Source organism: Anser anser, assembly GCF_964211835.1.
Source record: "Anser anser genome assembly, chromosome: 14".
NCBI lineage: Eukaryota > Metazoa > Chordata > Aves > Anseriformes > Anatidae > Anser > Anser anser.
Window position 1 is genome coordinate 15,955,217 of NC_139735.1, and position 12,985 is coordinate 15,968,201.

Here is a 12,985-nt window from a genome sequence, read left to right on the forward strand (position 1 = left end):
AGTGAAGTTCAAATAAGCACAACAGCTGAACGTGGTTTCAATGATGTGACTGCTCTTTACCAGTACTTGAACAAAAGCAGACTGGGTTCTTTACATGGGTCTCGGCTGATCAGATTACAGATAGCAGGTACTACAGACCTTTGAGTCCTGTGGGCTGCACACTTTGAAGAGCATGGATTGGACAGGGAAGGTCAGCCAAACATCTCTCTAAAAGTTTTCTCTGGCTTGTTATTTTGGACTTATTTTGTTAATATTCCCTGATGGATGAGAAAAGATGGTTTGACAACAGCCTGTTACACATGGATTAGGAGGGGAGATGGTGAGTGATAATGCCCAAATGATCTGGCATCAAAAGCCACCATTTTGTCCAGTGACACTTACTGCAAGTATTCCAGCTGCAGTCTGTGTACACACTCCTTTCACCCACCCTTATGTTATTCACACATACATACTCACCAAAGCTGTTCTTCTAGAGCATGACAAGACCAGTAAAGGATATCTGAGGAGTCAAACTCTTGGAGGCAGTTGCAGAACTTGGTTTAGTTACACAGCTGCTTGGTTGAGAGGCCTTCCCCTGATACTTGAAGCTCCAAACAGGATTTGAAGGCAGAGTTCTGGCTTGGTTCCTCTTGCTGGAGAGCAAACATTACCCTAGTGCAGAGAGAGTTCTGTACCACTAGGACCTAGGGTGTCAGTTCTTCTGCTGCAGCTTTCCTTCAGTTCCTCCTCATAAAATAGACAAATCAGTATACTTCTCTTGAAATTATTTGAGTTTCTGGGCACACAAATATGCAGACTTGAAAGGTTTTAGAACTTGTTTCTGAACTGCTTCCCTGTCCTGGACTAGGTTATAAACTCTTATAATGCTCATATTTTGCAAGCAGCTCAGATTTACATCCAAACGTAATTTTTCAAGCAGGGCGTTAAGACAGTCAGCTTCGTTTGTGCCACCTACAGGCTTATTCAAAGCCAACAAGCTGTCAGTAATCACCCCATATCAAGTCAAAACTTTTCAACATATGTACCACAGAAATTTGTGGTGAGATGCTCACGGCAGGTTGGTGAAGAGAGTCACTGGTATCGATGGACAAATGATTACATCAAGCCTAGTGGGGTATTGTTCGAGTAAGGATTAGAATGGTTGTGTACATAATGCTTGTAAGCCCTGATCTTACATACAAACCAGATTCTTCCTACCATAAGCTCGTACACATAAAAGATGAGCTTGACTGTGTATTTATGATGTAAGCAGTAAGGAGAATTGGGACAGAGTGTTGAAGTACAAGTTTACTAACAGAACACTTAGCCACAGTCTAAAATCCCCTTACATCTTAAGCGTGAATAACTGTTTCATCAATAAATTTGAGCAAGGTTATCCGAAAAGATGAAACTCATGGAAGAATATTCCCTGATTCAATACATATTTAGACAAATGCATGAAAGGAAAATCTTAAGAGTCTACTACCCACAAAGAGACAACCATCCACTGTAGGAAGTCCTACCACCCATTATCTGTAGAATCAAAAGAATTTACTAGAGAAGCATCAAAGACAGGTACAATTTTTACTCTTGACTATACGTTGTATGCCACCATCAGAACTAGAGTCCTAGGTAAAAGGGATCTTGCCCTGAGCCTTTACAGAAGTTGCAATATAAATGCTATACTAACAAACACACAGAAAAAAAAACAAACCAGCCAACCACAAACAGCATTCTGAAGACACTTTGTAGAGTCTTACGTAAGATAAGCTTATACACCCTTGCTGAACTGTACAGAGCTTTGTTAGACCTAAGTGAAATAAGGATTGTTAGTATATGTAGATGATCCTGTTTAGGAGGAAGAAGTGAGTTTCTGCTAAAGAACATGTGTTTATTATTATACTTCACAAACCTTGTTTCAAATGCTTCAGAAGTATCTGTGTTGCCATACTTCAGGAAACTATGAAAAATTCAAAAGATTGTTTCTTCTTTAAGGTTCACTTAAAAAAGTGAGTGCATTTGCAGATACAAATTACAAAAGAAGGGATATATACATAAGGCCACAGAATAAAGAGCAGTTCATTATTTTTTCAATTATTTCATTATTGTGAACTTCAGTCATGCTGAAATGGTCTTAACAACAGTGGGAATAAGCAAGATCTAGAACAACTTTTAAGTTACTCTAGGACTTTCTGCTCTTACAAGTAGAAGCTGGTTGGAAGTCAGTTTGTACAAATTCACCCAGGAGGAGAAGAACGAACACACAACTATTACTGACATTATATATGCTTTATTAGCTACTTCACAAGACTGTTTACTTTGACTACAGAACACACAAACAAAATTGAGATTATTTAATTGTATTATTACTCTATGCTTGCTGGTCGGAGCTAGGAGGAAATGCACAGCTTTTCATAGCAGTCATGCCCTGCAATCCTTACCTCAGTTGCCCAAACCTGAGCCTTACCATGCTCCCTTGTCTAGCTCTGTCAAACCGCACATTAGCAAGCAAGAACGAGATTCACAGAAGAATTTCCAGAAGGACAAAAAACCCATCAGGTGTGTCAAATCTCTGACATTCAGAAACCATTTGGGGAAAGCAGCACACGCTGACTTAAGCACTAAAGTATGGATGCTTTAATTAATCCGGGGTGAATTTAATTGCTTTAGTTAAGTGGAAATCGGGTTAAAAATGATGCAGAGCATGCTGGGGTGTGTTAAAAACATGACATATGAGTTGGATGAATCGATAAATTAAAAGTGCACAGATGTTTTAATTAAACCCAGGAAAGTTAACGAAGATCGCTAGAGACTTTTAAGCCTATGATTAATTCAATTCATTTAAAATACCTGTAGAGATATGGGGATGCCTCCATTTTGAGAGTTATAGAAGTTCTCAATCGATAAGTACTTAAGCTGTTCTACAAAAAAAAAATGGCAGGATTTTTACAGAAGTGACTGAACAGCATTAATTGCACAATGAATATTTACATTCTTCTGAACAATCAGCAAACTTTTTGCTAAAATTTATCAAAAAGTTCACAGTTTTTCTAACTACCTTCAGTGTGTGATCTTGTATGTCAAAGATAACATTTGCTGTACCATCCTGTACCATTCCACATAATATCTATTTACATTAGATAACTGCTTTGTTTACAATTAGTATTAAAAATCTGTGTAAGAAATATGAATGTGTCTTACTACATTATCTAGCAGAATACTGATAACCTGAACTTTTATGTTCTGACTAGCAATTTCCAGAATCACAGCAAATTTTGGCATTATCTCTTTGGGACTGGCCACTTGGTACAGGATAATTTTTCTTTACAAGTAGCATAATATTTTTAATAACAATGTAGTCTGTAAGAATGGTGAAAATAAAAATTAAGCAGGTGTCAGATATATTTGATGTAATTCAACAGTGGGCTGAAAGGACTGAAGCTCCATTACTGCTAGCATGAAGATGAGCTTAGTCAGCCTAGCTACCCATAAACAAAGATCTAACTCTTAGTTCTCTAAAGACACTGGAGTCCTGAGGGGGAAGAGAATAAGACAACTGTGTGCTCTCACTGGAAAAGCCACAGAACAAACTACAAATTGGAGAGAGAAAGAGAAAAGAGGACAATTGAGCTCAGCTAGATACTCGAAAAATCAGCAAGCTGAGTCAGGCTTCAAATGTCTTGAGGACTTTCTCTTGTCAGTACCTTCTGGATTCGATACTTTGTCAACCTATCTGTCCTGCCTCCACTATTGCTAAAGCTCTGAAACTATCACTATCTATATTAAGGAAAATATTTTTGTTCTCCATACAGCACACTAAGATGATTTGCAAAATAGTAGAGATTTATTTTTCAGCTATTCTAGTTAGGAACCTCCCTGTAAATACAGCTTTATAGAGCACCACAGTTCAATTTTCTTCATGTGCATAAATGCATTCAATGGAATGAGATCTACCCTGCACTGGTCCTGGTTTACTGCAGAGAGAAAGTAACTGATCAATTTTGTGCCTTTGAAAATACAGGCAAAAACAATGAAAAAAAGGATGAATTCTTTTCAGTTCTCTGCATGATGGGTTGGAGGAAAATGTAGATGGTAGATACAAATGTCCTGAAAACACTGCCCTGCAATCTAAAAATCTCATTCTTTGGAAACTAGTAACACAGAATCAGAGCTGGGAACATCCTGCTTTAGATGTAAGCAGTGAGCTTGACAGAACTACAATAATACATAGAGATAAATGCTACTTTCTACCAACAGATGGAAATAAACAGATGCTGAAAAAGACTACTGTCATAGACAAGCATGTAGATCTTCATTTGTATGCTTTGATAACTTTGTCAATGGAAAAACTGAGGAGAAGGGAAAACTAAATTATCTCAGATGTTTCAGTAGCTATCTCAGTGGAAAGAGTCAGTGAGGAATGAAAGAGATGATGCTTCAAGCTTTCAAAAGGCAGCAGCAAGGACAACCACCGAGTACCAGAATCATCCTTCCAAACATATATGTTGTTATTCCTAACAGAGGAAGCACTAACAGCATGAAGTCATTTATACATACAGAAAGAGAAGTTAAAGTGAAACATTTCTTGCAGTATTTTTGATTAGAGTTTACAACATTGACAGTGAAAGAATCTGTCCTTTCCATATTTCTGTGGTAATAGTTTTGTTATGACTAAATAGCAGTGCAGTAAATGTAGGATTGCACCCAGAGGTTGAGACAATCAGCATATTTAAAATCCAGACTGCTTTGGTCCCATTTTAGTTACTACTATTTGCATTATTAAATTGACCAGAAAAGATTTAAATCATAACATGATTAATTACATAGTTCCATATTGGCTGCAGATATTTAAGTATTTTGCTACATCTGAGTTAGAAACTTCATTCATTTATTTGAGAAAGCAAATGGGGATGACAGCTAACTGAACTTCATCTCACCCCAACAGGGTCTAAATATAGGAAAAGATCTAAACTGTCTGGATACAATATAGATATGAACATACCCAAAAGTCATGCAAGCTGGAATTGGAAGCTGTGACTCAGGGCCATGTCTGTTATTCAGGGACAGAGAGTGCATAAGTATCTCTTAACAGCTGTATTTCCATAATGTGATTTGCAATACTACTTGATTGTAGCTGCTTCAATGACATTTACCATCATCAAGAGGACTCTGAGATGATGCCAACACAAGTGCAAAGACAAACTCTTCAAACTTAATGAAATAAACAAATATCAATACAAGTCCATGGAGACAACGCGATCTTAAAACAAAAGGTAGATTACAACACAATTAAATAAGCTAACCAATTAAACACAAAAACAAATTACAAAGCATACATCTTCATGAGCACAGTTCAGCTCAGCTGGGCATAGTTAGAGCAGAGAGATTCTTAGCCTCTAATGGAAGTAGTACAGGATTGGAAGAAAGATTTTTGGCTTGCTGGAAACTAAGCTTCACAATGGTATGTGTTCTGCATGTATTTGTATGCTGGTGCACCTCCTTGCTGCTCTGGGAACCTTTTGAAATATTCTATTTATTGGAATACAATTGAAACAGAAAATATTTGTGCAAATAGATGTGCTGTTGCTGCACATGTATAAGAAAGCAAGAAAGATAAAGTGTAGCAACCGATAATAGAGTGGGTTTTGAAAGCCACAGTGAGAGATCAAATGAACATACCTAGCTTTTAATAAATATGAAAATATTACTATAATGCTTCTGAAAGAAAATTCATTAACAGGATTTTACTGTGTTTCCATACAGTTTCAATAGTGGACATGGGCAATACAAACTTCATTATCATACTAAACCAATAAAACTTGGTTCCAGATTTTAGGCCTCGGCTACAATATCGCTTGTAGCTCTGTCTTTGGTCTCTGAATTTCTACGAGTTGGGTAATGAGTGACCATATAAAGAAGCACTAGCACTCACTGAAATCAGAGTCATAATTACTTAGATGCACACTTTTTACCTATTTTCCTATCATATTTTGTCCAGACGTGACATTAGCAACCTGAGTTATTTCCTACCTTCTTCACTACTGAATTCCTCAGCGTTCCTTATTCTTTTTTAATCCTTTTAGCTTGCTCTCTGGTATTTTCTCCTACGGAAGTCAGTCTACCCTCTTAGCTGTGACACCATCCTGCAACTTCATTGGAAAGCAGGCCCATATAAAATTTGAAGTTCATTTATTGCAATGTGAATTTACAAAGATATAAAAGGGCAATGCAGTACACCGGCACAAATTTGGTGATATAAATACTGGCAGTTTAATATGGAATATAAACGCTAATAAATTCTCTATATGAGATGCAGGTACTGGGTACATTAAACAACATTAAATAAGTATCTTAACAATTTTCAAAGCATTTTGACTGCCCTGTAAAGCTATAACAAACAGAAAAAGAATGCACTTCTAAACAACTGGAGCATCCTAACTTGAAATTATTTGGGACCAGCTCTTCTCCAGATAAAATCTTAGTAACACAAAATTCAAGGCTGGATTCAGCAGAAGCCATAAAAGCTTTAAGAACAATGAGAAGTTAATATTTGGCACGTTAAAAAATGTATTTTTTTTTTGAAAAGTCTGTTTTCTGTAACATTCCTAAGATAAAAGTAGCTTTTGGATCCTATTTCCACTTTGTTAATATTCCCTCACAAAGAATGCAAAGGATACAAAGCAGCACTTCCTAGCCCTACACAGGGAGCAATCTGTGTATTTCTATAACCATCCTGCTACTGTATACCAAATGTCTAGCAAACACTTGCTAATCCTCACATTTAAACTACAAGTACTATAAGAGGGACAGATACATGTTCTTAAAAACTAACGAAATACCTCGAACCCCTTTTGGAGTCAGGACCACTAGCATCACAAAGAATTCAGCCTGAGACCCCTTCTGTTCTTTGCTCCTGTTTAAATTGCCAATTAGAAAGTGTCAGAGTGGTGGATTTTGTGCTGGCTCCACTTGTCTGCCTGAACCTGGATCGAAGCTACCATACCATTTCATGCATGCAAGCTAGCAGCTGATAGATGGCAATGACTGTCAATCATTGTCAAAAAAGGTTATGTGTCCATGTATTTATTCTGTAATTATTTTAGGCACAGTTAACTGCACACAACTCTTCTCAAAGCATATTGTGGTAATGTAAAACTATGAAATTGAGGGCATACAGGACAAGCACTGCCCTCTACGCAGAACTCATTGGAAGGCAACCAAGAACATAATCAGTTTGCCTGAAATGAAAAATGTCTGCTAATAAAAGGTGAGACTGGGAAAAGGAGACGGAAATTTATAACAAAGGCATTTTAAGGTACTGAGTCAAGGAGGTGGGAATTGCTGGAGAGGAACACTGCCAAAGACAGCCTTGTCTGAGCATCAAAATGATGCCTCCACCCACTGCGAGGGGGAGATGTGAGTGACAGGCCGGAGCTCCTGCAGCAGCAGCGCATCTGTAAGTTGGCACACACAGACACACACAGCGAAAACAAAAACTAACCCACCCAGAAAGAGATACTGAGAAAGAAGCTGAACATTTTGGATTTTGTCAGCCACAAGAAAGGATGTGAGGTATGTGTGGGTGACAAGTAATGAAGGCAGTATTTCCAAAGAAAAGAACGATTAATTTTTTATTTTTTATTTTTTACTTGTGCAATGCAAGTGAAGAGACACGCTGTGATTATGAATACAAGGAATCTAATTTCTGTTTTCTCTCTAACCGACTACTTCTCTGCCCTCCCCTGCGTTCTCAGTCTGTCACAGCGGACAGGACCATCGTTCTATTCTCCCTGCCGCTCAGGTTCATAATCTGGATGTTATTTCTGATTCATCGGTTCCCTTGCCTCACAGCCAAATTTTGACAAAGTCCTACAGATTTGTTCTGCATCGTATCTGTTTGTCAGAATTTTTGCCTTAGCTTTCAGCAAATAAAATCCACATCAAACAAAAATCTTTTTCTCCATCATGGATAAATTCAGTCTTCTACACTCACGTCTGTGTTTAACACTGCTACATAAACACCACTGTTAATTTAGCCCTGTGAATCCTCTTTCCCAGTACTGTTCCACGTTTTTCCTCTTATCACAAGGAACATAAATGCCATGCCCCAACTTTGTCTGTAGGCTTGTTTCACCCCAGACTGCTCATTGCTAGAATCTGACTTCCACCTCTTTGGGACCTACAATGCTGCCACCGCTCGTTTTGAAAGCCAAAGCTCAAAACAGCTCTTTCCTATGCTCTGTCTCCTTTGGAAGCACCACCTTCCCTGGATTACCTCTTGATATTAGGTACTTGTCCCGTTACCACTCTTTAAAACTGCCTTTTTACCACAGCGTTCCCCCAAACTAACAGTTACAATGCCGTTATGTTTATAACACCACCTACACCATTTGTTTCCTTGTATCTCCACCTAAGTCAATTAGCTCCCATTTATTCCCTTTTAACTTGCATTGATGTGGTAAATTCTTGGAGGTAGACACTACTTTCAACTATTGCTTTTATAACACTAACCACGGTAGATTAGTTTGAAGGAGTAGCACGATCTACGCATAAACTCTTCTGTGAAACTGCACAATGGCATTCTTCATACATGATTGTTCCTCTCTTTTCTCTGACAAACCACACTGTGTGGGTACCATCGCATTTAATCCAACCTACCTTTCTTGTCTATGATCTTTTATTCCAAAACTTTGCAGTGGTTCCCTTGAATAATACACCCCCACTCACCCTGAAGGCCCGAAGTGCTGCCTGACCAGGGGTCCCATGTTTCCTCTCAGGTTACAGGCCATGTGCAGGACAGGCAAACGAGAGGGGCTATGCAAGACAAGCTCTCACCTTTCCCTTCAAAGCCCAGTGATCTTCTGCTTCCTTGCACTGTTCTCAGTTCCTGTAATTTCTAGCCAAGTGATGAATACAAATATTGTTTCCCTTAATCACATAGAGAGAAAATACTATCTGCTACACATTATCAGCATGTGTCTGCCGCGTGCTCTGCAACAATGATCCGAGTATGGAATTATTCAGAAAAATGCACTCTGCAGTTCATGTTTTCCCCACTGTGAGCTCTCCCAGAACCCCTTATGCCACTGGACATTCATTCTGGACATGGCACTAAGAATAGTTTCAAGCAGAGCATTCACTTTAAAAAAAAAAATCCTTTATGCACTTAAGGATTTTATCGCCCAAGCAGTAAGGCTCTGAATAACCTCAGAGCAAAAAGAGTTCCAAACAATTGTAATTTGCATGAGAAACAATTCTTCTGTAGCAGCTGAGAGGAAGAAAACATTGCTTTTTCTAACAATTATACCTTACTTACCTAATAATTGAAGACTTAATATTTTTATACAGAGATTAACAGTACACACATAACAAAGAAGATGACAATAGTGGGAACTCTTATCATGGTGTGGGCAATCATCAGAAACAGCAAATCCATTAAAATAAATTTTAAAAAAGACTACACTTTACAGCTTAGCAACTATTTCAAACTAAATAGATGTTGCAAAAGAAATAAAAAGAAATTTTAAAAACCTACCCTTCTTTTTATACTTATTAAAGTGGCGCCGTCCTTTGCCAGTAAGCCAAAAACAAACAGAATGAAAATAAAATAATGAAAAACCCACACAAGGAGAACAGGAAAAGAAACTGAGTATAACATAAATCTGAATCATTAGAGTTAAAAGAAGATTAAAGAGTCAACTGATCAAACAAGGTTTCAAAAATCCAAAAGCCTTGAATCTATTTAGATTAAAATATTAAACATGTTTCTTTCTGCATCACATAATTAACTAACAGTATCTGCTAAATGGCAACTGACAAGCTACTTAACTCATTTCTTTTCCTTCTTTTACAAATCAGACACCATCTCTTAACAGGCTATGCTCATTGTATCAACGTAGAAATCCCATGCCATGGTACATTGTTTCACCTTTTCAGTTTAGCTAAATACGTTTATGATGCAAAACTAACTATTTTAAAATACAAAATCAAAAGCAGCTCTGAGCACTTTTGCAAAACAGTATATGGTAGTGTCTTTGGAAGTCTTTTTGTTAATGGAAGGGAAGAGTTACATGCCCTCCGAAATACCATTACATGAAATGAAATTACAGCCAAAGCTGAGTCACTTCTGGGAACCCAACTCATTGCAACACTGAACTCTACAAATGGTGAAAAGCAGGACATGATGAAGGACTCCTGCCTGCAGATTTACCACAAGACTGCGCAATTACAAGACCAAAATATTACCAGACATAAACACTGGGAGCACTAAGAAGGACATCTTGATATACTTGTGTGGGTATGTCATGGAAGTCACAGAAAAACAGAGACGTATATAAAAATGCGGCAACACAAAACTAACAATCATAGCTGCAAGCCCGATTCTTTAATCAATCCTTGGTCTTAGCATCCCTTCTTATCAATGACTTCTATAGCTATTTCTGCACAGGAGGCTACTCACAGTGCAGTTCAATTCCAAGCAAATTTTCCACTGAGTTTAAGCATGCACTCTTTCTTTATCAGGATACATCTCTACCCATAGAGTTATCTTTTGATTATTAGATTTTCCTTTTCTTTAAATGCCATATTTTAACCACATGAGATTAAAATGTATTACCTTTCTTGTGTGTTAGATGAAATTCTTAATTAGGTTAAACTCCACATGATTTCAAAGTGAATCTTGTCTGAGCAAAGATGAAGTAAATCTGTTGAGACTGGCTAACTGAGAATAAGTTATTTCCACAGATAAGGGTAAGAATTAAAGCTCCAAGTATTTGGCGGGAGCGTTTGGTAGGGTGAAATGTCCTCTAGTTCAATCAAGGCATGAAAGTGTATTTTAGCCCATGCGTTAGGCCAAAAGTTCAGCTCTTTCTAATCATTTTCATGGTACTTTCCTGGAGCTAACGGATCTCAATCCCAATCTGTGCTCTCTCACATATTTCCTTCATTTTAAGCTTTCAGAACTACATGGATCAAGTAAAGTAACAGAAGGAGTACCTGTGCACTGTCTGTAAAGTGAGCAGATGATTCCCCTCCAGATTCACTGCCACTGATACCCTCAAAATCATCCTTGCAAACAGTGATTTAATAGTATAAAGGATCACGCCTCACATCTCTCAAACTTGGGTTTCACCCAGCGTCAAGTTCTCAGGCTACTCTGTTATTGCATGAATCAAGTTCTATGAGATATGTGAGGAGCTTGCTTACTTCTCCACATTTCCCTATTTGAATCTTGCCTTGTATTATTTTACAGTGGAGAACTGAGGTATTGGAAGATGTGTTGCTAGGGAAATAATAATAATAATAAAAAAAATCAGATGGAAAGAAAAATAATTATCTTTCCATACATGTGACAGTTTAAATAGAAATTTAACATTACAGTAAATATATAGTAAATGAGTCCAAACATCTAATATGCTGGAATAGATTTAATTTCTATCTAATTTTACTGTGTTTTATCATTCTTTCAATCCCCAATTTTGATTGCTATCTCCTGAAACTGCTCTGACATGTAATCAGCATTCAAGTAAGCTGAAAAACCTGTGGCCATGGGTACAGGTATGACAGTACCCATGACATTGGTGAGGCACACTGCCCTTACATATTAACTCAGCCCCATGCTTCTGGGTATGTCTTACAGTGTCTAAGATGTGCAGCTCTGCGCTTGTAAATATACATGAGTATTCTGCCAATATACCCGTTTTATCATTTTATGTAGTTTTTCAAGCTTCTTTGTTCTTTAGAAATACTATGATGTCTGACAAAGAAATGGTAAGACAGGTGAAAGAAGCTTCCACAAAACCTACTTTTGAGGGTAGAGAGACAAGATACAAAGGACAAGGCAGGAAGCAGAGGGAAGTTTCTCAGGGGCTGTAGAAGCCTGACAGAGTTTGACAAGTACCCTATTAAAAGGTATTTATCTGATGTAGCCTGAACAGACTACTTCCTAGCACAAACACAGAATACAGCGTTACACAGAGGTTCAGTACACAATGCAGGATTGCTCCACAACTCAAAATGCAAATGCGCTGATTTAATGGCCATGTATGTGTAAAGAGTGGCAGTGAAGCACAGAGTCATTACATGCATACTTTCACAGGTTAACACCACAAAAATGCATATAGCTATCAGTGTGTATTTATAGCACACATTATCATACCATTTACTTTGTGATATACAGACGTCTTCTCTATATATTTGCCAACCATCTTAATTTCTCATGTAATCAAACAACATGCGCTCTTTATTTGAAGCAGTCTTTAAATTGAGTAGGGCTAGTGCTGAGATAACATTAACTTCCTATGGCCCTTGGGATCTTTTTATTTATTTTTTCCCCTACTGGGACACTTCTAGGAGCCAAATACAGAGACACAAAATAGAAATGACTCTCCAGGATGGGTCTAGCAGCTTTTCAAGGAGCACTTCATAGACAGGCACAGGTATGGTGGGTCCCACCCTGCTACGCCAATGAAAGAGGTGGGGCCACAATGAACTGTCCTCAGGACTGGATCATGATCTAAATAAAAATGAGCACCTTTCTAAGGCCCTTCAAGGAATTTTAACAGCTTTCAAATGCCATACCCTTGGAACACTAACAACTCTATCCCTGTGGAAAACAACTGTAAACAAGTAATAACTATAAGGGGCCTAAACCTCACATAAACTAAGGAAACAAATTGTAAAATGTTATAACTGTGCTCAGGAACATCTGGGAATTCAAGCAAGTCATTGATTTTAGACACCTATGTGCTACTAGCTGTATAAACTAAAGAGGTCCTCCTTTACGAATCTTCCTCTTATGACAGCTATCCCAAACTCTGAAAAAATTTGTAAACACATACTGCCAATCCACAGATGTCTTTTGAAGTTCTGTTAAATCCTTGATAATCACACATCTCCCAGTTTTAGTAGTTAAAATTTACAATCAAAACTCAAGAAAAGGTTTATTTTAAGACTCTATCAAGTCCTACCTACTTGCCTAAATAAAAGCTGAACTTCCTTTGGTGAG

At 37.8% G+C, this 12,985-nt stretch overlaps 1 protein-coding gene and 1 long non-coding RNA gene across 51 annotated transcripts in view; one reads left to right on the plus strand and one right to left on the minus strand.

The window, feature by feature from the left end:
• Positions 1 to 12,985, plus strand: part of LOC310881741 — a 488,814-nt gene that overhangs the window by 156,621 nt on the left and 319,208 nt on the right. The window lies entirely within an intron of this gene.
• TENM2 (teneurin transmembrane protein 2) overlaps positions 1 to 12,985 on the minus strand; it is a 1,465,234-nt gene that overhangs the window by 89,467 nt on the left and 1,362,782 nt on the right. The window lies entirely within an intron of this gene.